Below are 23,825 nucleotides of genomic sequence, written 5' to 3'. Positions count from 1 at the left end.
AATTCCTGGGCTCAAGTGCCTCAGCCTCCTAAGTAACTAGGACTACAGGTGCACACCACCATGCTCCACTAATTTTTTAAAAATTTGTTGTAGAGATGGGGTCTCATTATGTTGTCCAGGCTTGTCTTAAACTCTAGGCCCCGTGTGATCCTCCCAGCTTAGCCTCCCGAAGTGTTGGGATTACAGGCATGAGCACCTGACCCTCCTCACTTCTTTTAAGCTCTTATTGCATCCTTATCGCAGCCATCAGGCTTCTCTTGAAGTGAAGTCTCTTGAAGTCCCTTTAACCTATCATGCACCGTCATCTCCTCCCAGCTTCTGCCCAAATCCAGTGCCGAGGCCACTCTCACATTTCTTATGGCAGTACCACATTTCCAGGCACCTAAATCTGCACTATTTCTACTGCTGTATAGTAAATACCCTAAAACTTGGTGACTTAAAACAATAGTAATCATTTATTCTCTTATGTTACTGTGGGTCAGGAATCCAGGAGTGGCTTGGCTGGGTAGTTCTATTTCAGGATGTCTCATGAGACTGCAGACATATATCAGCTCAAGCTGCAGTCATCTGCAGGCTTGACCAGGGTGGAGGATCCTTTTCCAAGGTGGCTCATTCACATGGCTGGTGAGTTGGAGCTTACTAAGGGCTTATATCCCTCTCTATGGGACCCTTTCAATACAGCTGCCTGATGATCCTCACAACAAGCCTCTAGTGAGACAGGTAATCATCACCTTATCATACAAATACATGTAAAACTACAGTTGAGATGAGTACAATGAGAAGGATGTACTTTTGCTCATATGAGTGCAAATAAAAAGTTGACCTAATCAGGAAAGTCATGGAAGACTTCCCTGGGGAGGTGATGCCTGGGCTCAGCTCTGGGGGATGAGCTCTTCTAACCAGACGTAAAGAGAAGAAAGCTGAGCACAGTGACTTGCATCTGTAATCCCAGCACTTTGGGAAGCTGAGGCAGGTGGATTACTTCAGCTAAGGAGTTTGAGACCAGCCTGGACAACATGAGGAAACACCATCTCTACCAAAAATACAAAAAAATTAGCCAGGTGTGGTGGTGCACACCTGTAATCCCAGCTACTTGGGAGGCTGAGGTGGAAGAATTGCTTGAGCCCAAGAATTGGCGGATGCAGTGAGCTGAGATTGTACCATTGCACTCCAGTCTGGGTGACAGAGTGGATCTCATCTCAAAAATTAAATAGTAACAATTTAAAAAGAGAAGAGTATTACAGGAACAGGGAATAGCATGTGTTAAGGCTGAGGCAGGAAATAGGATAACTCTTTCTAGAACCTAATAAAGGCCAGTGAGGCTGAGGACAGAGTGAGGTGGAGCAGGAGAAGATTAAGCTGGAGGTAGAGAGGGAAGAGCCAGACAGGAGATGAGGACATAACACCCAACCCTTTCATTTGTGTAACAGTGGAAACATCTCAGCATATCTTTTTACATACTCTTATTTTGACTTTCACATTCTAAGTAAGAATGCCAGCACGTTCCAGTGTGCACACTGGAACTCAGAGTGGTTAAGCAAATAAGTTCAGGTCACACCGTAAGACTGAGACCAAGGTAAGACTTATTTTCTCACTAAAATAGCCACATTGTGCCACCTCCCTAAAGAGACATGGCCCCCTTACTAACTTTCCTTCTCCCTTAGTAGTGCATATGTGGTAATTCTTGTCCAGGAGTTGCCAGTGTGTTTTTACTAATCATGATTGCACCTGGCACTCACAAAACTTCCTGGAGGTGCACATATTTCCCTGTCATAAAGAGCTCCCCTCTCCCCCTCTTCACATCTCCCCTTACCCTGCACCACCCCAGCACCCCTGCCCGCACCTAGCAGCTGGGGCTACACTTCCATCAGGTAATAACAGGTAAGTCAAGCTCATAGTCCATGGCTATGTAGGCTATTACAGGCTGGCTTCCTTCATCCCCACTCCAGATGTGTTTCTAGTAGTGCCCAGAGCTTCCTGGAAACCCAGATTGGGATATCTTCAGAGCCCATGCAAGCAGAGTAGTGTGCTCATCTGAATAGGTTCTAAGGCTAAAATCTCCTTCTGTGCATGGCCTGCCTCAGCAGCTGCTCCCTCGAGCTCCCCCAGTGAATCTTCAAGGCAGATAAGAGGTGACTGTGAACAGGATGGAAGGGAATGCCACAGCTTTGCTATCTGCCTCTTGCTAGGCATGCAGCCATTTTGAAATACAGAGAGAAGAACGTATTTTCACTTCCTTCCTTTATAGAAGCACTGACACTACTCTTGGCATTGCCTTCTCTGTCTTCCCTTAGCCAAGGTGTCCAGGGTACTGAGAGATGAGACAGCACCCAGCTCTAGACCTTGCTACTGAAACATTCATGCTTCTAATTTTTTCCTTTTTTGATTTAATTTTTTTTCTTTTTTTTCTTTTCATAAAGACAGGGTCTCATTCTGTTGCCCAGGTTGATCTTAAACTCCTGGGCTCAAGCAGTCCGCCCACTTTGGCCTCCCACAGTGCTAGAATTGCAGGCATGAGCCACTGTGCCCAGCAGTTCTAACTGCTGACAATCTGATAAGTGCAAAAAGTACCTTTCTGCTGTGCTGCTTTCATTTGCACGTCCCTACTTTCTATTAAAATTGGGCAACACCTGTATGTTGATTAGCTGTTTGCCAATTGGTCTTCCTTCAAGGATTCCAGCCCCTTGGAAGTGGAGCCTCTCCAGGTGTGTTTGACGAGTTGGGGTGCAGCAGAACTCTCCCTTCCCTTGTTTTGCATACTGCACTTCTGTTCATACAGCCTGATGATTGGACACTGGGCACGAAGAGCTCATAGAACAATGCCCCAAGCTGCTATTCCCCTGGGGGTGTCTAATGTTACCTGGAAATGTCGTGTTGGCATAGCTAGTGGGGACCCGTTTTCAGCTCGGGACAAAAGGTCCTCCCTCCTGGCAGTAGGATAGGGATGACACAGCAGAGGGAATGCAGAGAGCCTTTGGGAGCTGCAGCCTCACATAGGCACAGTGTGAGGTGCAGGGCAGACTTGAGAGCCCTCCAGAGGAGCTACTTACAGAATGGGCTGTGAGCCAGAGCATGAGCAGAGGCCAAGAGTTCTCTGCACTCAACGTTGAGGCCACCTAGGTCCACCTAGGTCAGATTTTTGAGGAGGCCAGGACTGGGGTGAGGCAAGTGAAGTACTTAGGATACAAAATTTACAAAGGCACTAACTCTCAGGGCTTAGCCTGCATTCGCACAGCCCTGAGGGTGAGGGCCTCCTTACATTTCGTGCCTAGGCACCTTTGCCTCACCCTAGTCCCAGCCCAGCTTGGGAGAGAGGAACATGGTAGGGCCCAGAGGAGACACTTAGCTCTCAGAGAGGAGGAAGTGCTGACTGGGAAAGGAACCCACTCTACCTCCTTTGTGGCTGTTTGTGTGTTGTGAACTTTCTGTTGTTCTAAATCTAGGGTATTAGTTCCACGGTTCTTAACAACTCCTCTGGTTGTCAGTTAGTGGGAAATAGAAACCAGTGTAGCCTTTTTCTTTTCTTTTCTTTTCTACTTTCCTTTCTTTTCCTTTCCTTCTTTTCTTTTTCTTGACAGAGTATTGATCTATTGTCCAGGCTGAAGTACAGTGGCAGGATCTTAACTCACTGCAAACTCCAACTCCCAGGTTCAAGCAATTCTCCTGCCTCATCCCCCTGAGTAGCTGGGATTACAGGCATGCACCACCATACCTGGTTAATTTTTGTATTTTTATTAGAGATGGGGTTTCATCATCTTGGCCAGGCTGGTCTCGAACTGCTGACCTCAGGTGATCTGCCCACCTTGGCCTCCCAAAGTGCTGGAATTACAGGCCTGAGCCACTGTGCCCAGCCCAGTGTAGCTATTTTCAACAGGAAAGCATTTAATACAAGGATTAAAAAAAAAAAAAAGGAATACTACGCAACCATGAAAAAGAACGAGTCCATGTCCTTTGCAGGGACATGGATGAAGCTGGAAACCATCATTCTTAGCAAACTAAGACAGGAACAGAAAACCAAACACCATATGTTCTCACTTATAAGTTGTAGTTGAACAATGAGAGCACATGGACACAGGGATAGGAACATCATATGGGGCCTGTCAGGGGGTGGGGGGCAAAGGGAGGGAGAGCATTAGTACAAATACCTAATGTATGCAAGGTTTAAAATCTAGACAACGTGTTGATAGGTGCAGCAAACCACCATGGCTCATGTATATCTATGTAAAAAACCTGCACATTATGCACACATATCCCAGAACTTAAAATAAAATAAAATAAAATAAAATAAAATAAAATAAAATAAAATAATAAGCACTGGAAGGACCGGAGCAGCAGACTCTTGCTTGGGCCTCCAAGAATGTCTCTCCAAATACCACAGAACCAACCCACTGAGAGAGCTGCTCCCTCTGACACAGCCAGGACAGGGAAAATCAGGAGATCACCACTCTTTTCAAGAACACGGCCCCTTAGCTGTGGTCCAGGGATCAGAAGCTGGGCGCTAGGGTCCTGAAGCCATCACAGCTGCTTTTCTCACCTTCAACAAGGTTAGAGCTTGGATGCAGAAGCACTGGGGCACAGAGCCCCACATCTCCCACCTCTGCTCTCTCACAGAAAACTGCGCCAAACAATAGGAAGGGAGCCTCTGCCTCACTTCCGCTTCACATCTCGGCTTGATGGCATCTGATTGGCAGAACAAAGTGTACCGTCAGAGCAATAGCTGCAAGGGAGTTTGAAAAACATCATTTTTATCTTCCCTACCATTACAGTCCAGGAAGACGCCATAGAAAGAGGTGAGAATGCTGGGGACCAGCGGACAATACCCAACTCAGGTCTCAGGTTTAAAGGCTCCTGCAGGTGAGGGAAGAGAAACTAGGGGACCTCATGCTATTTACAGGCATACCTCATATTACTGAACTCACTTGATTGTGCTCAGCAGATGTTGCAACTGTACAAATTGGAGGTTGTGGCAATCCTGTATACAGCAAGTCTATCAGAGCTATTTTTCCAACAGGTTATGCTCACTCTGTGTCTCTGTTGTCACATTTTGGTAATTCTCACAATATTTCCAACTTAGTCATTATTATTACATCTGTTACAGTGATCTGTGATCAGGGATCTTTAATGTCACTATTGTAATTATTTTGGGGTACCATGAACCATGCCCACAGTGAACTCGATAAATGTCATGTGTGTTCTGACTGCTCCTACTGACCAATCCCTGTCTCTGTCCCTCTCCTTGGGCCTTCCTATTCCTTGAAACACGTAAATATGGAAATTAGGCCAATTAATAACCTTACAATGGCCTCTAAGTATTCAAGTGGAAAAATGAGTCACAGTCTCTCACTTTCAATCCAAAGCTAGAAAAGATGAAGCATGTGAGGAAGGCATGTCAAAAGCCAAGAGAGGCTGAAAACTAGACCTCTCACAGCAAACAGCCAAATTGTGAATGCAAAGGAAAAATTCTTGAAGGAAATGAAAAGTGCTACTCCAGTGAACACATGAATCATAAGAAAGTGAAACAGCCTTGTTGCTGACATAGAGAAAGTGTGAGTGGTCTGGATGGAAGATCAAATCAGCCACAACATTCCCTTAAGCCAAAGCCTAATCCAGAGCCTAATCCTCTTTCAAGTCTATGAAGGCTGAGAGAGCCGAGGAAGCTGCAGAAGAAAAGTTGGAACCTAGCAGAGGTTGGTTCATGAGGCTTAAGGAAAGAAGCCATCTCATAACATAAAAGTGCAAGGTGAAGCAGCAAGTGCTGATGGAGAAGCTGCAGCAAGTTATCCAGAAGACCTAGCTAAGATGACTGATGAACGTAGCTACACTAAACAACAGATTTTCAATGAAGATGAAACAGCCTACTCTTGGAAGAAGTTGCCATCCAAGACTTTCACAGATAAGGAAAAGTCGGCTGGGCGCGGTGGCTCACTCTTGTAATCGCAGCACTTTGGGAGTCTGAGGTGAGTGGATCACAAGGTCAGGAGTTCAAGACCAGCCTGACTAAAATGGTGAAACCCCATCTCTACTAAAAATACAAAACTTAGCCAGGCATAGTGGCATGTGCCTGTAGTCCCAGCTGCTCAGGAGGCAGAGGCAGGACAATTGCTTGAACCTGGGAGGCAGAGGTTGCAGTGAGCTGAGATCATGCCACTGCACTCCAGCCTGGGCAACAGAGTGAGACTCCATCTCAAAATAATTAAAAAAGAAAGAAAAGAAAAGTCAATGCCTGACTTCCATGGCAAAGCACAGGTTGACTCTCTTACTAGGGGCTAATGGAGCTGGGACTTTGAGTTGAAGCCAATGCTCCTCCCTTACCATCAACAAAATCCTAGGTCCATTAAGCATGATGCTAAATCTCCTCTCCCTGTGCTCTATCAGTGGAACAACAAAGCCTGGATGACAGCACATTTGTTTACAACATGGTTTACTGAATATTTTAAGCCCAATGTTGAGACCTACTGCTTAGGAGAAAAGATTCCTTTCAAAATATGACTGTTCATTGCCAGTGGACCTGGTCACCCAAAAACTCTGATGGAGATGTATAAAGAGATGTACAATTGATGTTGTTTTCTTGCCTGTTAACACATCATCCATTCTCAGCCCTTGGTTCAAGGAGTAATTTCAACTTTCAAGTCTTATTATTTAAGAAATAATTTTTAAAAAGTTTTAGTGGTCATAGACAGTGATTCCTTTGAAGGATCTGAGAAAAATAAATTGAAACCTTCCTGGAAAGGATTTCCCCTTATAGATGCCATTAAGAACATTTGTGATTCATAGGAGGCAGTCAAAATAGCAACATTAACAGGAGTTTGGAAGACGTGTGTTCCAACTCTCATGGATGACTTTGAGGGCTTCAGACTTCAGTGCACGAAGTAAATGCAGAAGAGGCAGAAACATAAAATGACAAGTGGAGCTTGAAGAGAACATTGAATCGTTGCAATTTTATGATAAAACTTCAGCAGATGAGGAGTTGCTTCTGACAGATATGCAAAGAAAGTGGTTTCTTGAGATGGAATCTACTGGTGCAGATGCTGTGAACATCACTGAAATGACAACAAAGTATTTAGAATATCACATAAACTTAGTTGATAAAGCAGGAGCAGGGATTAAGAGGATTGACTCCAATTTTGAAAGAAGTTCTGCTGTGGATAAAATGTTGTCAAATATTGCATGCTACAGAGAAATCTTTTTTGAAAGGAAGAGTCAATTGATGCAACAAACTTCATTGTTTTTGTCCTTTAAGAAGTTGCCACTGTCATCCTAATCTTCAGTAACCACCACCCAGATCAATCAGCAGCCATCCACACTGAAGGACAACCCTCCACCAGCAAAATGATTATGACAACTGAAGATTCTGATGATCGTTAACATTTTTTATCAATAAAGTATTTTTAATTAAGGTATGTACATTGTTTTCTAGACATAATACTATTGCTCACTTAATAGACAACAGTATAGTGTAGACATAACTTATATGCACTGGAACACCAAAAAAATCGTGCGACTTACTTTATTGTGATATTTGCTTTATTGTGATATTTGCTTTATTGTTGTAGTCTGGAACTGAACCTGCAATATCTCTGTGGTGTGCCTGTGTTAGAGTAAGGAACTGGTGCTCAGGCATGGGCAAACCTGCCCATGGAGCCCCACTACCCCCACCCCACAGACCTCTGACTTTGCCAGGCTGCTCACCGTCCACAGGCCCCATGACTGGTCGAGGCCCAGATGACCTTTCATTTGCAAGCACTTGAGAACACGCAGGAGAATTCAGCAGTACAGGGCAGGCTGTGGCTAAACCACGCCTCCCTTCACCCCATCCCAGATCCCAGACTCCGGAATCTCTAGAGACTGAACCTGCAAATAAATATGTGACAAGTCTGAGGAATCTGCCTCCTTCAAAGCATTAGTGTCATTGCTGCAGGTGTGTGGATTCTTCACTTGGTGGATTTGTGTCCTCCTCTGATTCCTCACTTTGTTTTACCTAAGGGCTTTTCTAGTATCTCTGGCAGCGAGATCTGGAAATGAGCTGGCATCTGGTCTAATCGTTTGGTGGAGTAAGTCTGGTTCCCCACCTGTCAGCTGGAGCTCCCTCGCTTCCTTAACATCTAGATCCATGTGGCTGGAAACACTGGTCCGGCCTTATGGTTCAGGGTCTCCCCTGAGACTTCACTGGGTTAGGCCGGAGCTTAGAGCCCCAACATGGCCTCAGCCTCCAGGGCCCTCCCTCACGCATCATGTGGCGGTGGGGAGTGGGGCACAGGGGAAGAGAGGGCGGAGTCTCTTCCCTGGGCAGCTCAAACCTGCCACACAGAGCATTAGACAGGACAGGAAAGACATCCTGATATGGTTCTGAGCACACTGCACGACCAACACCTAGGGCCATGCTCTCATTCTTTTTTTCTCTCCCACTTAGAAAAGTGGCAAAGTAGCGCCACACTCTGCTTCCTAAAGGCCTTCCCACTTCACCCCGTCCCCAAAACCCACCACACATTTCTCACGGGCTCTGCCACCCGTGGAGCATCCTAGCATCTCATCATCTTTCTGGCTACTCTGTCTTCCTCCTCCTTTTTCTCTATTTTTTGTTTCCTTTCTATTTTTTTTCTTAATCTCCCATCTCAGGAGCAAAAGTGAGAGGGTTTCCATCTTCAGCAGCAAGCTAGCTTATTCTCTGGGGGTCCAGCTGGCACATTTGCCCTCCAAGTCTCTCTCCAGTCCAGTGACTTACCCAGAAAGTGTCTCAAAGTCCGTTCCCATTCCATGTGGAATGTTGGTGCCAGCTGCTAGGACAGTAAATGTTTCACCTCATTACTAATGTGTGTATACACACACACACACACACACATATATTACATATAGCTCTAGCTATAAAATCACATATCTCAATGTCTTCATATACAGACAAATTGTGCCTAAGCAATCCTTATGAGCAATGTTTTAAATCATGCACTAATTCTCATATCTTCATAAAACTAACATTACTGGCCCTCCCTTCTCTGGTTCCCCTTCTCACTCCTTTCCTCCCACACCGTTACCTTTCCGCCATTGCAACTCCCATCCCAGGTGCGCTACAAAGCACACTAGGTGTGAATAGTTGTCATCCTGAGAACTGAGCAGGGCAGCTATGCTTGACCGTGTGTGTTCCCAGGGGAACCCCAGTGCCATCAAGTTTGTCTCATAAGGACTGTGAGGCCTGGCCCCTCACTGATCTGTGACTTGTGGTTTCTTCTAGATGAGTCAGCCAAGGTGGGGACGTGAAATGAATCAATGTGTGTCAATGATGCTCTGAAGAAAGATGCCAGCACTCATGGCTTCACACACAACAGCCCCAGAACTCCTGGCTTTAGATGTACATCCAGGCCAGGCTCTCCCAACCCCAGCACAGTTCAGGTAATATGGACTGCCCGGTACACTGAAGGATGCTTAGCATCATCCCAGGCCTCTACCCACTGGATGCCAGGAGTACCCCCAAGCCCTCAGCTGGGACAACCAAAAATGTCTCCTGACATTGCCAAATGTCTTCCTGGAAAGTAAAATCACCCCTCAGCTGAGAATCAGTGCTCTATAGCTGTATAGATACATATTGTGTGTACAGCAATGTATACATACATACAAACAATTAAATATTTATATGTCCTTATTTTAAGTTGGCATCTGGCATAAACTTTTCATTCAATCAGCATATGCACAAAACAGAAATGTGACATATTTTCTTCCTTTTCTTTTAAAAATTAATGTCATCTGTGATAATAGTGACATTTGTGATGACTAAATAAACAGAACCATCGTATATCTATCTTTCTGTGAAGTTGGCATTGAAGCAGCAGTGAGAAGGGAGTTTTGGAGTGTCAGTTGCCTTCCCCTGGACCCACCATGGTTCCTGCCTCTTGGAGCTTTGAGAATGCAGATGGACAGTATAAACCAAAAATACAATTCTAAGCCCCCCAGCCATCTGAATGGACCCCTCCTCTTGGCCCAGGGTGTTCCAAAGTTAACCTGAAAAATGAATTCAGGACATGATGGGAACAGAGAGCTGGACATGCCTCATTATACCCTCCTCCCTTTTGGAATTACTGATAGAAGACTCTTTAAATCTGATAAGAAACATTTACTGTCTATTCTTGGCTGAAGGTGGTGGCTCACACCTGTAATCCCAGCATTTTGGGAGCTGAGGCAGGCGAATCACTTGAGGTCAGGAGTTCCAGACCAGCCTAGCCAAGATGGTGAAACCTCATCTCTACTAAAAATACAAAAATTAGCTGGGCGTGGTGGCAGACACCTGTAATCTTAGCTACTCAGGAGACTAAAGCACAAGAATCGCTTGAACCCAGGAGGTGGAGGTTGCAGTGAGCCGAGATTGCACCACTGCACTCCACCCTGGGCAACAGAGCAAGACTTTATCTTAAAAAAGAAAGAGAGAGAGAGAGAGAGAGAGAGAGAGAGAGAAGGAAGGAAGGAAGGAAAGAAAGAAAGAGAAAAAGAAAGAAAGAAAGAGAAAAAGAAAGAAAGGAAGAAAGAAAAGAAAGAAAGAAAGAAAAGAAAGAAAGAAAGAAAGAAAAAAGAAAGAAAGAAAGAAAGAAAGAAAGAAAGAAAGAAAGAAAGAAAGAAAGAAAGAAAGAAAGAAAGAAAGAGAAAGAAAGAAAGAAAATAAACATTTACAATCTATTCTCTCTGAAGCCTCCTACCTGGAGGCTTAATCTGCATGATAAAAAACTCTGGTCTCCACAACCTCTTATCATAAACCCAGATATTCTTTTCTGTTGATTCTAAGTCTTTAGAGAATAATTCTTTCAACCAATTGCCAATCAGAAAATCTTTGAATCAGGTTGTCCCACCTTTCCTGACTGAACCAATGTACATTTTACACATATTAATTGACAATTTATGTCCCCCTAAAATGTATAAAATCAAGTTGTAGCCTGACCACCTTGGGCACATGTTCTCGGAATCTCCTGAGAACTGTGTCACAGGCCATTGATCACTCATATTTGGCTCAGAATAAACCCCTCCAAATGTTTTACAGAGTTTGACTCTCTTTGTTGCCAACAGTTAGGGGTCCAAGTCATTTGGCATTTGTCTCTCTCCAGCCAAGATACCTCAGAGATCCCTGTGCAAACCAATTCAAAGGGGAGAGGAAAGATGAGCTGAACTTCAGTTACACAGGATTGCTATCTACAACAGCCCAAATATAGTACATTCTCAAGATAGGATAGATTATGGTGCAATAAAACATAATCCAAAAAACTGCAGTGCTGTAAGGCATTCCAGGTCTGTTTCTCTCTTATCTTCATAGCAATTACAGGTCATGCTGTATGTTGCTGTTATCTCATTCTGGGGCCCAGGCTGGCTAAGCAACCACACTGGGGAACATGGGGAAGTACACACTCACTCAGAAAGTGTCTGCCTCAAAGTGGATGTCACTTCTCTCACATTTCATTGGCCAAATCAAGTCACATGCCCATGCTTGAGTTCAACAGGTGCCTCCTGCAGAAGGAGGACAGGGAATTGATGGATAGTCATAGAGCTCAGCACACATGCTTACCTTCTCTACTCAGAGGTTCCTTCAGTGCCTCCCAGTACACTAGGGCCCCACCCCATCCTGTCTGATGCCAACTCTCTTTCTTCAGCTGAACTTTTCCAAAGTCTCTCTCCTCTCCCACCCCCAGCTAGTAATAAATTTCAGAATCTTCATCATTAGCCACCATATCTCCACTCCCTTCCATTCATCAAAGATAATCAAGACATCATATTTAAACCCAAAGTCTAAGGTTCCCTTCCAATTCTGGATTCATAGGACTTATTTCTCAGGACTGTTTAAAAAGAGAGCTTACAGTGGGGTTTCTAGGCAATGGCACTCTTGACATTCTAGACTGGATGATTGTTTGTTGGAGGGGGTTGTCCTGGTCGTTGTAGGATGTTTAGCAGCATCCCTGGCTTCTACCCACTAGATATCTATAGCACTTCCCAAGTTATGACAACCAAAAACATCTCCTGATTGCCAAATACCACCTGGGAGGAAGGGGACAAAATTGCTCCCAGTTGAAAACCACTAGTCTACAGAAGTCCCAGCCCATTGCTGCTCCTGGCTGATTATTTATTTATATTACATGAATCTACTGAGTGCTTGCTAAGTGTCCACCCCTTCATCAGCAAACACATACTGGGCACCTACTCTATGCCAGACACTGGCTGAAGGCGAGAGGTCCCAAGATCACATAGGTGTGGTCCCTGCCCTCCAAGCACTCACATACACTGCAAGAAGCCAGCAGACACATTAAAATATAAGTTCAGCACAATACAGTACATTCATGGCTCTGTAAGCAAATTGCCATGGGAGCTCAAAACAGAAACCTTTGGCCGGGAAAACTACACAAAGAAATTAAGAACACTGAAAAGTGATGATGCTTCATGTTCATACCATACTTTGTAATTTGCAAAGCACTTTCACATGTGTTATCTCCCTTGATCCTAAAACAATCTTGAGAGGTGGTTGCTGCTCTCCCCATTTTGCAGATAAGGAAATCAAGGTTCAGAAGGATTCAGTGACTTCCCTAGATCATGCAACAATTGAGTGGCAGAAGTGGGACTAGTTCTGCCACTAGTTGGGTGCCCCAACTCCAAAATTGTTTCCTCCTGTTCCCTTGCAGAGCTCAGGGAGGCTGCGGGGAGCTGAAGGGCCATTGATGCCACAGCAGGACAATCATACTTCCCACACCCATGTACCCAAGGCAAAGGTGCCTGGCCTCAAGCAAGATTAGGACTGTTAGATCAGGAACATGGAATATAAGGAGAAGAGAAACAGTCAACTCTTTTCATTTCAAAATAGAACTTTGGTACTCATAGCAGAGACAAGTTCTTGAAAGATAAGGCTTTTGATTTGCAAAAACTGTTGTTTTTTTTTTTTTCAGTTCTAAAAGCCTAGTTTTAGCATCATCAGAAGCAAAGCTCTGAAGGAATTGGGGCATAAAGTCTAGATTAGAAAAAGGAGAGCTGGAGAACCAGACTGCCATGCTGCCGAGATTAGACATGGATAACTAAGAGGGTTGGGGTGGGCGGAGGCAGAGGTGAGAGCAGCAGAAGGAGCTACTGATATGTGAGGCGGGGACAAGAAGTCACATGCTTGACTCCTCCTGTGGTCCAATCTCAGTGGGAGAGGAAGTATCAGACCCAGAAACCTCTGGCCAGTTTGGGAAACAAGAAGGGAGGGGCCTTGGGATGACAGCAAACCTTAGAGAGATCTCTGTCCAGTGGAGGAGCCCAGACATATGGAGCAAGAGAGTACCACTCACTCAGCCTGGTGCACAGAGAATAGATGGGCTTCTCTATGCCCGTAAGGAGCGGCGCAGAAGGGTCACCTAAAAGGCAGAGCCCCGCAGGGGACTCACAACAACAGGTGAAGATGTCCTGTGAGATCAGATGAGGACACTGTCACGTCCCAGCTGATGCCAGCAAGGAGGGGAACAACTGTCTGAACACCACACTGGATGGCAGATCTCAGCAGATGCTGACAAGTGAGTCTCATTGGAATGAAACGGAGAACACAGTCCAGCAAATATCCAGAGACTCACTCTGATTGGAACAGGGCATGTCACACGTCCAAGCCCACTGAACCAATCACTGTGGTCAGAGAAGTGAGTGTTTCAATTGGAGGGAGGCTCTTCTTGCTCCACGTATGTTCTTTCCCAGTTTCTTCCCCCAAAGGCAACCACTGTTTATGGGTTTCTTGTGTATCTTTTCACAATGAGAAGTTATCCATTTACACAAACTCATCTATGTGTATGTGGTCCCTCACTTTCTTTACTCAGTGTCAGCCTGCCATACACATCCCATTACACTTAGGTTTCTGACTTAACATATCCTAGAGACTTCATATCTGCTCTTACGAAAGCTGCCAATGACCTCCCTGTCATCAAATACTCTCTACTACTCCTCAGCTGAGTAGGGGAGCCAGGTGGTGCCAGGAAAATCCACTTCTTCTCCTGACTCATGGTCCTGTGTTCTGTCCCATGCCCATACCTGCCCAGCACCCCCTGGCCACCATCCTGTATGAGCCGATCATGTCCATCTAAGGCACAGTCTGGAAGCAGATGTGAAGACATGTCCTCCCACCCCTCATCACAGTATCTGAGCCCAGTAACCTGAATGCAAGCCTTCTTGGAAAAAGGGACCTGGCCTACACCCCTCACCACTCAAAGTGGGGTCCATGGACCAGCAGCAGCAGCAGCATTGCCTGGGCACTTTTAGAAACGCAACATCTTAGGCCATTTGCAGAATCTTGGTCTTCATTTAAACAAGATCCCCAGGGGGACTCTTGGGCATACTTAAGTTTGAGAAATGCTGGTCTACACACCTTCTTCTGAGCACTTGGACTTTTCCAGTCCAAGAGGTTTCCAGCTCACAGGCTGTTCCTGCACTTTGCTGCTGATATGAATACTCTCATCGCTGCTCTATTGGGTTTACATTTAAGGATTCCCAAAATAAACCTGGCCCTTGTGTACACAAAAATGCTAGTGGCTCTCCTGGTTGCAAGGAGGTGAGTTAGGGAAACCATGATCCTTTTTTTTGCCATCAATGGCCAGAAAAGGTTTGCAGGGGCCTCTCAGATATTCCTGCTTCTGTGCTTCCCTCACCTCCTGGCATGTGATGCCTGCTTGCCTTTCCCCTGAAATACTGTGTTTATAAACAAAGCCACATGTGAACCATAAAGGGAAGTCTAAGTGGGATCCCTGTACTACAGGGCCCAGCATCTCCGACCGAGGCAGCTGATTCTCAGGAAGTGACGAAGGAGCCATCCAGAATGGTCAGCCCTCCCTCCTGGGGCATTTTGGATGAAATGCCACCCTCCTGGAGTAGAGGAGAAAAGCCTCCCAGCTTTTACTATGCTTCTTGGTTCCTATCCCCCGGCGCAATTTAATTTCTTAAATAGATGTCAGTCCCTATTTTTTTGATAAATGGCTGAGTTTTTAACACATGGACATGTTATAGAAAAGAGCAAGTAAGGGTCATGAGAAAGCTTGGTGAAAAAAAGAAAGAAAATAGGAAACTTTTTATCTTCTCACTATTTAGCACAAAATTATAATGGTAGGAATACTTCCTAATTCCACAGCAAGGCAATGTACCCACACCATATGAGTCCATGAGAATGTGTGTTGACATTACTTAGAGGGGGTGTGGGAATGGGAGATGGGGTTGGGGTGTGTGGGAGGAAGTAGGCAAATTTGACCATTTGTGTTATTACCAAAAAGTTCAAATTAAAAGCAAAGCAAAACAATGTACTATACCACTTCCTTATTTCTTTATTTTTTGTTTTGATGGGATTTAACATAAAATAATGCTGACCTAGCTGAAATCTTTAGAATGTGAAGTCGACATCAGATCTCCATGCACCATATTTTTGACTTGCAAATGCCTTCCAAGAATAGCTGGAGTGTCCTTATTAAGCCCGGCTTGTGATGCATCCTTACTTAGCACCGTCTGCTCTGGCACTGTATAATTCATGGACTTGCCTTATGAAGTTAGGGAGGGATGGAAACTGTGACCAGCCCGTGAACCCAAGCTGACACTTCAATTATTTTAAAAGGAACACAGAGAAAGCTGAAATTTGACCGGCCTCTCAGCCCCATCCTCGGGGACGCCCAGCTGGCCTTTCTTTAGCCAGGTTCCAGGTCCATCTGCATCAATGCTGGGGGCATCGTATTCAGCCAAGGGAAACTGTCATCTTAGTTCCAGGCTTATACCCAGCGATGACCCGGCATCTCTGGTGAGGATGCGGCAGCTCATTAAACAAGTCTGCAGGTCCATGGTGTTTAGAGTTGAGTTTCATTAATTTTAGCAAACAAGGATGAGCCCGATCTTGGTAATAATAATCACCATAGTTACCATATATGAGCTCTTCCAGGCTGCCAAGCCCAGTACCAAGCACCGTTTAAGTATTACCTCATTTAAACCATATAGCAAAGTAGGAATTAGTGTCCCGTTTTACAGAGGAAGAGACTGTGTCCCAGAAGCTGCCCTAAAGCCACAGATAATGTCAAGAAAGTCCTGGATTCAAACGCAGGGCTGCTGGGCCCCAAAGCACATGTTCCTAAAGAGTGCTCTGTAAAGGGAGTGCCCCTAATGCCCAGGGCTGGGCACGACTGTCATGGGAAGAAAATAACAGAAATGTTACATATGCTTTGAAATCTCATTTCAAAATGTCTATTTTTGCACAATTTTCATACATAATATTATATTTGAATGTACACAGTGAATAAACAAAGATAAATATATACATGTATTGACGACTGTGTGGTCTGACTTTTTTTTTCTTAATTATAGAGTTTTGAGACCACTGCTCTTCTCTCCTCCCTTGTACTGACCCCTGACCAGGGTTTTCCACAGAGGGGCTCTAGGCAACCTGGCCCTCTCTCCTCAGGATCCTTTCTGAAACCCTCATCTGAGACCCCTTTAGCCCCCTGTGGACATTGGCAAGCTTGACTTCCCCACCCGCCTGGCACACGAAGAAACAGACGCATCTACAATCTAAAGACTACTTCTAATTTGTGGTGGGAGCGCTGATCAGCCACGCACCCCCCTGGGTCTCAGTGTCCTTATTTGCAAGTAGGAGGGGCTTTACCATAGGGGTCTTGGCCCCGTCAGGACCTGTGAAGCCGAGGCTCCACGTCCAGGCGAATACATGTTCTCCTTATGTTTTGTTTCATAAGCCTGCAGCTTTCAGAAGGGGCCACACTTCTGCTGCTGCCCCTCCAGCCAGGTGTGTCACCTTCATGGTGATTCTGCCCCTCTCCAGGTCTCAGTACTTTCCCCTGTGCTCGGCGAAGGAGTGGCTATGGATTATCCTGGGACCTAATGAACTAGGTCGTGTATACTCTTGGAAAATTCACAAGAACTCTCTAGATGAACCTCACATTCCTTGGCTTCTGTCATCACAGATGCAGTTTAGCGGATGGCAGGGGCTTCTGATCATTCGGAAGGTATTTCCTGAGCACCTTCAGTGCAAGGCACTGGGTCTCAGCACAGATTAAGCATCCAGACTCCCGAGGAGTTTCCATTGCAGTGGGAGGACAAAAAAGAAGCAAGAAACAATCTAATAAGGATAATTCCCACTGGAGTTACGGACCATGAAGGTCATGTAAGAGGGTCACCTGCCCTGGGGAATAGGGGCCCCCATGAGCGGGGTGGTCTTGATGAGAAAGGGTGTCCTGCATAAGGTCAGAAGGCAGAGCTGTCTGAGAGGAGGAAACAGTCGAAGCAAAGGCCTGGGGAAAGAACATGTTTGGTTTATTCAAGGGACTGAAGAAAGTGCAGAGTGGTTGGGGCTGAGGGAGCAAGGGCAGGATGTAGGCAGGGCTGTATGTACAGCCAGGTTATAACTCAGTGCACAGAAAACACCACCCATGGGTTCTGCTGCCCCAGACAGGTCCAAACTCCCCTTCGAGATATCTGCTTGGTTTGAGCATCCAAGGGAGCCCTTGCCACTTAAGACTAAAGACTGGGAGAACTAAGCTGGAAGCTTAGATCATGCAGATGGCCCACCCCATCCCATCCCCTGCTCCCTGACTTGGGAGGCTCTCTTCTCCCACCTCCAGGTCTCTCTTCCATCAAAAGGGGGCCTGGCAGATGCTACTTTGGTGGTGATTGAGATGTGCCTGGCAGCATGTCTGCAGCTGCCAGGTGCTCTGCCCCTGTAGTCAGTCACCCACCCCCGCTGGGCTGTGAAACTGGGAGCTCATCTTGAAGGCTTTCCCCCTAGCTCAAGGCAGGCTAGCCAGGGGAAACCAGCGTCGCAGCTGAGGTCCTCTCCTCCCTCTGGGTGTCTGGAAGCACGAACAAATCCTCAGCTCTCAGGGTTAACAAAGTGTGGAGGCAGGGCAGGGACACAGAGGTTGCGGTGTTCACAGCCACCACCCAAAGAAAGTGACACAGAAATGCAGTCCCCGGTGTGCCTATCAGCCAGATCCAGCCCCTACACACACAGGGCCCAGGGACAGGCAGGCTTCCTCCAGGAAAGGAAGGCTGGGTCATAGTTGCTGGGGGTGAGAGGGCACTCCAGAGATGCCCCACGAAATGAGCAGGCTGACAAGAGTAATCGCAGTTCATATTGCGTACCCACTATGTGCCAGGCTTCACACTGGGCTCTTGACACTCAAGCTCCTTACCTTACTCCAGCTTCACTCAGCGAGCCTGAGACTCCATGGTTAGTACCACCCCATTTTACAGATGAGGAAACTGAAGTTCTGAGAAATAAACTAACAGCCCTCACTGCGCTAGGAAGTGGCTGGGGGAAGTTGGAGCCGGCCTGCTGCCTCTGCCCCATCTCTGCCTCCTTCTCAAGGCCTAGAGTCTGTGCCGACCCTTTGCCGAGGTCAGGCCCAGGTCAGCCGCATGCGGTGCAAGCAGGGACACAATCCTGATGATTGATGAACTTACATCCAAATTGCAGAGACAAGAAAGCCCTTAGGAAATGATTCTAGGGGAGTAGAATGTGGGGCTGAATAAGGGAGAAAAGCGCATTGAACTTGGGAGTCAGACAGGCGTGGGTTGGGACCTGAGCCCTCTGAACCTCAGTTTCCTCACCTGTAAAATGAGCGTCATCCTGAGTCCTGCTCAAGGTGGTCCCTAGGCACCTGTGAGTGCTGACAGAGTACTCAGCATGCCATGAGCATTGAACAAATGCTTCCTTGCTTCTTTCTTAGCATTATTTTTCTATTCCTCAAAATAAACGTAGTAAGACTTTGGAGAAGGAAGGACTCCACGTGGCCTGGAATCGTCAGGACAGGTTTCCTAGAAGAGATGCGACCTGGGCCTCCACTGGACTTGCTGCGTCTGATCTCAAGCAGAGCTGAAGGTGTCATTATTTGCCAAGTATACCATTGTTCTGAGATTCAGTTTCCTCATCTGTAAATGGAGATAAGCGTAACTAATTTATCAACAGATCACACACATAGAGCTGTCCAGCAGGATGGAAGGAAGCGAGGACCCCAGAGATTTGGGTCCAGCCAGAGTTCTGCCACTGTGGTGTTACCCTAGGCAGGTCACACTTTGTCTCTACGATTTTGTCTCCTCACCTGTGAAATGGGAATTTTTTATTTTGAAGTCACTAGATGAGTCACTTCACCTCCCTAGGAGCTGCTTCCTCATGGGTAAAATGACTTGCCTGTAGCTCTCCATGATTTTTTCTCTTGAGTTTAAAGCCCCTATGGCTTGGATTCTAAGCTAGGGTCCACCCTGTCCCCGGATCCTCTCCACCCACCATGCCAGCCAAGATGATATGCCCTTGGGGAACCGTGCTCAGGTCCAGAGAGAGAACAGAAATGCTTCTGAGCCATATCCTCTTTCCAGATGGCCTTTAAGAGAAACAAGAGGGACAGGTAACAAGGAGGAAGAAATTGACCTTGCAAACACTAAGAAAGGTAAGCCAAACTCTCCCAGCTAGCTGCTGGCAGGGTTCCCCCCACCATGGCCCCCGTCAGCTACAGATGCACTTCAGAGCACTTCCTGTCTCATTTGGGGCAGGGCTGGCCAGGATGCTGGTGCAGCCCAACCCCAGCCTGGGTAGGGTGCTCCGACCACAGGTTGGTCACATGTAAGGGCAAGCAGAGGACTATTTTTAATCAATGGTTAGGAGCCAGTGGCAGGTGACAAAACCTGGTGAGCGTGAGCAGCCACAAATGAGCCCTGAGCTCCTAGGCATGGAACTCTCCCCACTGTTGGCTTCCCACTTCCTGGGGTGCATTACTCTTTTACAGCCCCACCCCACACCACCACCCTCTCTCAGTGGCAAACTAAACACTGTCCCTCCTAGCCAGACAGGGGTCTACAGCTGGGACGCCGTCAGTGGGGTGTTAGGGTTAGGTCGTTTGCCAGGTTCATTCAGGGTTGTGACACTCAGCTTTGAGCACCTCCTGCTATATGGAGGGCTCCTCAAAAAGGGAGGTCTGGAGATGTATAGCCCAATTTCCCTAGTCTCTAGAACAGAGCTCCACTTTCTAGGGAGCTTTCTCCAGTACCCTCCCCACCATTTTTTCCAGCATCACCTTCTTCTCAGGAGGAGGAGAAAAGGCCACAGAAGGAAGTAGAGGAGGGTGGGCAGGAGCCAGCTGGGGGGTCAAGAGGGATCAGATGGGCACAGAGCCAGCTGATGGGGCTGCACACACCAGCCTGACCCTCTTTCTGCCTCTTCCCTCCTCCTCCTTTCTTCCCCTCATAGACATTAACTGAGCAGGGGCTATGTGCCAGCCCTGTCCGAGTTCCTGCATATGCACATCTGCCTCACACTCAGACTGCACTCTGGCCTGCTCTCCTGCTGAGGCAGAGGGACCCTGTGGCGAGGGAGAGCAGAAAGAGCTCCTCAGCCTATGAACCTGGCCACTACCACAATTTTAGAAATGTGGTCACTGAGGGCCTGAAAAAAAAGCCTTGCCCAAAGGCAACCCTCTTGAGACCAAGGCTCCTGCCTGCTGAGGCTCAGGAGGTCCTGGCCAGGCAGCATGAATTCCACGCAGGGATGTCCCTGGGGCCCCTGCTGTGCACCCAGCACTGTATTGGACTGTGGGGACATGGGGTGAGTCAGGTCTGATCTGGGGATGGGGGCACAAACACACACAGAGTCAACTCACTCCTTGGTGCCTGAGGGGAAGCCCTGGCACTGGAGGCACTTAAGGAATGCCCAACGGCCTTTCACACCACAGAGGGCACAAGCCCCCTGAGGCCCAGGGTACCATTGGTTTGCTCTGTCCTGCAACTGCATGTCAACATGGAGCTGGGAGCTGACCTCTGTTTCTGAATCATTAGCTCCTGAGTCGAGGGAACGTGGAGGAAGTGTCTGGGGGTGGGAGTTCAGACACTCGTTCAGCAGCTGGGTGGCCCCTTTTCCACTGGGCAGCCCTTCCTGCCCCTCCCCAGCTTCACCCTTTCCCAACACCCTCCCACCAGCACCGTCCTGGGCTCCTGTTACTCAGGGTTCAAAAGACCGGAACACGAGCGATGGAATGTCAGGACAGCAGGGCAGAAGAGGGATTCAGGATAGAGTAGGTCTTGCAGGGCCCCCACCCCCACCATGTGGCAGCCCAAGGGTATTGACAAGCCTTATGGTGAGCATCCCAGCGCTGAGGTCCAGAGAGGTGCAGTGCCTTGTCCAAAGTCACACAGCTAAGAAGGGACAGCAGTAGGCCCAGAGCCCTAGTCTCTGCTCTCATCTCAGACTCCACCCACTCTCGCACGCAGGTGGCTTCCCCAGCTGGTTCCACACGCTGGGTGGACGTCCAGGCCTAGCGTTCCTACAGCTCAGAGAGTGCCTGGTGGGGGCGGGGAATGGGAGGGTGCAGAGAGGGAACAGGAGAAAACAGAAAGTGCCAGTGATTCACATTTCAAAATGTCGTGTTATTCCAGGCGCTTTCTCGCTTTGCCACCACCTTCATCCACCCCCCACTTGCCATCTTGAGAACCGGCTGCAGGGTGGCTGAGGCGGGGGGAGGAGGCTGAGACCATCATCTAGGGAAGCTGTGTTTCCACCCTGCCCACTGAGAAGCCCGAGGGTGAATGAGCAGTCGAATGAGCACTGAGCGGGGAACCAAGGGGCCTGGGTGCCAGCCCTGGCTTTGGAATTGGTTGCTGTGAGACCCCGAGCAAGTCCCTAGGCCTCTCTGTACTTCCTTTACATACTTCCCCAGCACGTGAAATGGGGAAGTGGGAAGGGTTTGTGGCTCCCGTGATTAGTTGCATATCAAAACAAAACTAAACAGATTCTTGGACTGCACCCCCAGAGAGTCTGATTCGATATGATAGAGATGAGGCCTGGGAGTCCAATTTTAAAGCACACCCCTAAACCCCACCCAACCCGGTGATTCAGTGCAACCAGTCTACTGAGGCGTGGTTAGAGAGCTCCTGGCTATATGCTTCCATGCGGTATCCAGTCATCTCCAGGACTTACTTACCTCCTCCAAAATGCCCTCCTGGATTTACCCAGCCCTACCTGCCACATCTAACCCTCCTCACTTCTGGCCCTGCCTCCCTGCCCATACTCTCCTATGGCTCCTTAAAAGCACTTAGTCATTTGCGCCTGTGTGTGCACATGTGTGTGTGTGTGTGTTCTACATGAGCTACATGAGCAAGATGAACCTCCCACACAGCACAGAGGAAGTTGCTCAGCACTGGAGCCAGCTGGGCCCTCATTTGGAACTGGACTCTGCTGTGCAAGGTTGCGTGACCCTAGGGAAGAACCCCAGCCTCCCTGGGCTTCCATTTCCACATCCCTTAGAGGGCCTAGCCAGACCCTGCCTCACAGGGCCACATAGGAGCCTCCCCTGAGGTGGTGTACAAAGCACTTCCCGTGGGTCCTGGGGAGGGGTGTCAGTGGCTAGGGAAGAAAGTTGGGTGAATGGTGGACTCTCCCAGAGGGACACGTGCTACCCTGGGAGGTCTGGACCCCTTCTCCCAATGTGTGCCTTTAGGCAGATGGCTGCCAGCATAGGCCCTCAGTAAAGAATGGGTCCACTCCAGTATCATTCGGGGTGGAATTCCCCCCAGGTGGCTCAAATGAAGAGACATGGATGGAGGGGCTGGTGACTGAGGTGGGCAGGGGTAAGGAAATCCAAAAGGGATGGGGAGGCTCCTGGACTAGAACAGCTGACAGCTGTCCCCAGCCCACACCTGCAGGGCAGGGCAGCATGTCATGGCCAGAGCCCAGCAGGAGTGGGATCCATGAAGGAGGGGCTGCCCCACAGTAGCGCAGTCACAGAGGGAGGCAGCTCTTCCCAGAGATAGGCATCCCAGAGGGAGAAGCAGAGGAGAAACAGCCCAGCCCCTCTCTCCTCCCACTGCTGCTTCTCATTCTGGTATCTCCTGCTGGTCAAGCCCAGGCAGTGGCCAGAGGCATGGGCAGCCCTTAGAGGTCCCCTCCTGGGGCACACAGCAGGGAAGAGAAGCAGAGACAGTTTGCCTGGCAGGTGGCAGGGAAGAGCAGGGAAGACAAACAAGCAGCTCCTCGGGCAGCCTCTGCTGCCTGGGCGTGGGAGGTGGGGCCTGGCTCATCAACCCAAAGACGGGTTTCAGCCTCACCACTGCCACACACACAAAGGGCGACATCAGGAAGTCGCTTCTCTCCAGGTCTCTGTTTCCTCATCCTTAAACCATAGGGGCTAAACTCTCCGTCCTGAGCCACCTCTTCCAGGCGCGACCTGCACTTCCCCTCCCCTGCCTTTTCAAGAGAGGACAGAGCCCTGCTGGACAGGAAAATGGGCTTGGAGAGGAGGGAAGCGTAGCAAATGGAAAATTAATTCTGGGCGGTAAAGAGCAGAGGCTGTTGTTTGTGATGTATAACTTACTCTTTGTGTCAAACTGTGTACTGTGTATATCAGTGGGATGGCAAGAAAACCGAGATCTATTACTTAGAGTTTAATCTGTTCTCCGTGTTGGAGAAGCGAGAGGGAGGGGGAAAGAAGACTACAACTTTAATCACAGGCCCGACTCTATGTGTCAAGCTGCTCTCGGGTGTGTTAGTAAAATGATGTCGGATCACAGGCTTCCCAGACAGCTCTGCACACTGCGGCTTTATCTGCCGAGCCGTAAATTAGCACACCTACTTTACGCTCTTCAGGTAAAACCAGTAATTTAACTGAAAAATACACACACGCACACATGCACACAGAGCATGTCGGGGAGAGCTCAGGAGAGGGGGCTGCCCCCCTTGAGCAAGAAATAGCTAAAAATGAGCAAAGCGGGATGAAAATGACACCTCGGCTGTGCCTCCTGTCATTAGCGCCTGGGCTCCTGGTGCCAGCCCCGCAGCCAGCCCACCTTCCTTTCTACCTGCCTCAGTGCCTCCCCGACCC

General features: G+C 47.9%; 1 long non-coding RNA gene across 1 annotated transcript in view; it reads right to left on the bottom strand.

Moving 5' to 3' along the window:
- LOC140710390 (uncharacterized) overlaps positions 1-23,825 on the bottom strand; it is a 100,717-nt gene that overhangs the window by 6,844 nt on the left and 70,048 nt on the right. The window contains exons 5-6 of the long non-coding RNA XR_012091362.1: positions 11,384-11,478; positions 4,535-4,680 (exon numbers count right to left, since the gene is read on the bottom strand). This is a non-coding gene — a long non-coding RNA (uncharacterized lncRNA). The remainder of the gene's footprint in view (positions 1-4,534; positions 4,681-11,383; positions 11,479-23,825) is intronic.

The sequence above is a fragment of the Chlorocebus sabaeus genome, chromosome 26 (assembly GCF_047675955.1).
Source record: "Chlorocebus sabaeus isolate Y175 chromosome 26, mChlSab1.0.hap1, whole genome shotgun sequence".
Taxonomy (NCBI): Eukaryota; Metazoa; Chordata; class Mammalia; order Primates; family Cercopithecidae; genus Chlorocebus; species Chlorocebus sabaeus.
The sequence above is the reverse complement of the archived record's forward strand: the minus strand, read 5'-3'. Positions and strand labels throughout refer to the sequence as shown.